A 3,889-nucleotide genomic window follows, 5' to 3' on the forward strand; every position below is an offset into this window, starting at 1 on the left:
TCCATGTAGCAGCATCATACATATTTATAATAAAAACTTTATCATAAATGAAAAACTTAATCCTTTTATGAATCCACATTGGTGAACCTAAAGAGAGGTGGACAAGAAGTACATATCATTTTATTCTGTCACGTGAATGTAAGGTCAATAAAGACAGAGATTTTTGCCTATAATGATGTTGTGTTCACAGCACCTGGAACTAAATCACTAGCATTTTAAAAATGTCTTTAAGTTAACAAATGAATAAAAAAATTAATTAAGCCATAATGGTCTAAAATATGGGACAATAGTCTATTTAATTGAAGAACATATATTGGCAAACACAAGGTTTTTTTAAGAGATTACTGTAGAAAATTTGTTTAATATTATCAAGTGATTAGAAAAAATTAATACAATTTATTTGCCATATACCCCAAAATTAATGAAAGACTACCATTTATAATTTTAATATAGGGGCTTGATTTCCTACTCTTCTTTTAAAATAACTTTGTAATTGTTATAATATACACAAATAGGAAAATGTGTACGTCAAGGCTGTATATTGTCACCCTGCGTATTTAACTTCTATGCAGAGTACATCATGAGAAACGCTGGACTGGAAGAAGCACAAGCTGGAATCAAGATTGCCAGGAGAAATATCAATAACCTCAGATATGCAGATGAGACCACCCTTGTGCCAGAAAGTGAAGAGGAACTAAAAAGCCTCTTGACGAAAGTGAAAGTGGAGAGTGAAAAAGTTGGCTTAAAGCTCAACATTCAGAAAACTAAGACCGTGGCATCTGGTCCCATCACTTCATGGGAAATAGGTAGGGAAACAGTGGAAACAGTGTCAGACTTTATTTGGGGGGGCTCCAAAATCACTGCAGATGGTGATTGCAGCCATGAAATTAAAAGATGCTTACTCCTTAGAAGGAAAGTTATGATCAACCTAGATAGCATATTGAAAAGCAGATATTACTTTGCCAATAAAGGTCCGTCTAGTCAAGGCTATGGTTTTTCCTGTGGTCATGTATGGATGTGAGAGTTGGACTGTGAAGAAGGCTGAGCGCCGAAGAATTGATGCTTTTGAACTGTGGTGTTGGAGAAGACTCTTGAGAGTCCCTTGGACTGCAAGGAGATCCAACCAGTCCATCCTAAAGGAGATCAGTCCTGGGTGTTCTTTGGAAGGAATGATGCTAAAGCTGAAACTCCAATACTTTGGCCACTTCATGCGAAGAGTTGACTCATTGGAAAAGACCCTGATACTGGGAGGGTTTGGGGGCAGGAGGAGAAGGGGATTACAGAGGATGAGATGGCTGGATGGCATCACTGACTCGATGGACGTGAGTCTGAGTGAACTCCAGGAGTTGGTGATGGACAGGAAGGCCTGGCGTGCTGTGATTCATGGGGTCACAAAGAGTCAGACATGACTGAGCGACTGAACTGAACTGATACACACTTTTGAAGGATAAAAAAGGATAAAAACAAAATTAAAAAAAAAATTTATAATGTAACATCCAGAAATAACCACTGCTAAACATGCAGGGTTTGAATATCTAATATCCACTCTATGATGTTATTCTATTTCAATTTTAAAACTTGCACTATGTATATTGTTTTATTATCTTCTTTCTTCTATTAAGAATATACTATCAGAATTTCCCCATACCATTAAATATTATTTGAAAACTTTAGTTTTAGGGATCCACTTCATTCCATTCTCTGAATATATCACAATAAATCCAACTTTTGTGATTTCTAGTATTTTATTTTGCTGATTTTTGTAAGTAGTACTGTATAGACATCTTACATGAAATACTTCAGCACATTTCTAATTATATTTAACAGTGAATTAGGAAAGCTTAGGTTTAAGAGGTTAGAGATGATTTCATTGTTAGAGCTTTAAGAATGTTAAATTATAATACAAAAAGATGTGTGTATGATGTTTATCTATTAAGAGTGAATTGCATTATTTTATATAAATATCATCAGGTATAATTTCTGTGCTTTATTTCTGCCATTATTTGGTATTTATAGAGACGTCTACTATGGATCAAGCAAATTGCTTATCATAAGACAGAAAATTAAATAGCAATTATGTGAAAGGCTTTCATATATTTATTATCTTTATCTATGCATGCTTAAAATTAAGAAACTATTGATTTATCAAAGTGTTTTAAATAAAATTGGATCATTATTTTAAAAAGAATAAATACATAGATTTGAAATCTATCATTATTTTTCAGTTGAAATGGCTATCAATTCACTAATCATAGCATAACATAGGTTTCAATGTCATGTATTAATAAAATTGCCCACTTCTCTCAAATGTTCTCGAATTTGATATGTTTTCCTTTAATCAGCAAAATAATTACAGGCTCTATTGGTAAAACCTAGAGTAACAGGCATTAATACTTATAAAACTTAAGTAAATAGAAGTTGATGATGATGATCAAATATTATTATTCTATTAAGAGTAATAAATCTCCACTGCTGCTGCTAAGTTGCTTCAGTTGTGTCCGACTCTGTGCGACCCCATAGACGCCAGCCCACCAGGCTCCTCAATCCCTGGGATTCTCCAGGCGAGAACACTGGAGTGGGTTGCCATTTCCTTCTCCAATGCATGAAAGTGAAAAGTGAAACTGAAGTCACTCAGTCGTGCCCGTCTCTTAGCGACCCCATGGACTGCAGCCTACCAGGCTCCTCTGTCCATGGGATTTTCCAGGCAAGAGTACTGGAGTGGGTTGCCATTGCCTTCTCCGACTAAGAGGTTTAAATTCTCTCTCATAACTGCTTGTTTACATTTAACTTTATACTGTTAAAATAAGTTAGGCATGATTTTTGACCCAAAATCAAATTTTACAACTGAACAAGCTTGCAAAAATCAGTATATCTTACCTCACAAATTTATGTAAAACCAAATAGCTTCCCATATAGATGGCAGAGATGACAATTTTACAGAGAACCTTTAAGAATAAGCCCATTTATAAATTCTCATGTAAAATTCAACTGAATATTAATGTCTTCACATTCTTTAAATTTAAAAGCAACACTTGTATTCACATTTTTACATGAAATCAAGATAAAATCAGACCAGATTTCATCTTAGGAAATATTGTATGCATTCTAGGCACAAGTTTTTACACTTGGAGCAGCGAGCAGAGATTTTTTTGCATGACAGGAAAATTAAAGTCTGTTTTGTAGCACTCAACTGATATCTAAAGTATTATTTTCTATTCCATTTGCCTGGTTTCTTATCTCTTCAGTTGTGTGGAGTATTTTGAGAACTACTTATATGAATAATTTAATACTGACCCATAAGTCATCTACCATTGAACACTTTTATCAGACATGTACCTGACTCGGTGTAAATTATTAGTTCTCACAAATGTCTGGCATAAAATGACCTTTTCAATTTTTTAATATTGAAACTGTGAGAACTGAGGATATTGTAGCAAGGAAAGAAAAGGAAAAAATAAGGACTTTAAGAAAAATACATAATAAACCTGAACCAAAATTCAGTCAAATTAAATAATTATTTCAAAGACAATAGAAACAATAAAAGCATCACTACTTTGTATTTCTGGTTAAGTATCCATCGAATGTTGTTATAACTTTGAATTCTACACAAGTTTCCCAAGTGTGCTCTATGGACTATTAAAGCAGAGGTATAGTGGCTAATATAGTAAAATAAAAATAAAGGAGAGATTGTTGAAGTTCTGTAGCCAAATAACTTGGGGGAAATATACAGAATGTTGGGGCTTCTCTTGCGGCTCAGCAGTAAAGAATCCAACTGCAGGGCAGGAGGCGCAGGAGATGGGGGTTCGATCCCTGGGTCGGAAAAATCCCCTGAAGGAGAGCATGGTAGCCTACTCCAGTGTTCTTGACTGGAGAATCCCCATAGAACAAG

Source organism: Budorcas taxicolor, chromosome 5 (assembly GCF_023091745.1).
Source record: "Budorcas taxicolor isolate Tak-1 chromosome 5, Takin1.1, whole genome shotgun sequence".
In the NCBI taxonomy this organism is placed as follows: domain Eukaryota; kingdom Metazoa; phylum Chordata; class Mammalia; order Artiodactyla; family Bovidae; genus Budorcas; species Budorcas taxicolor.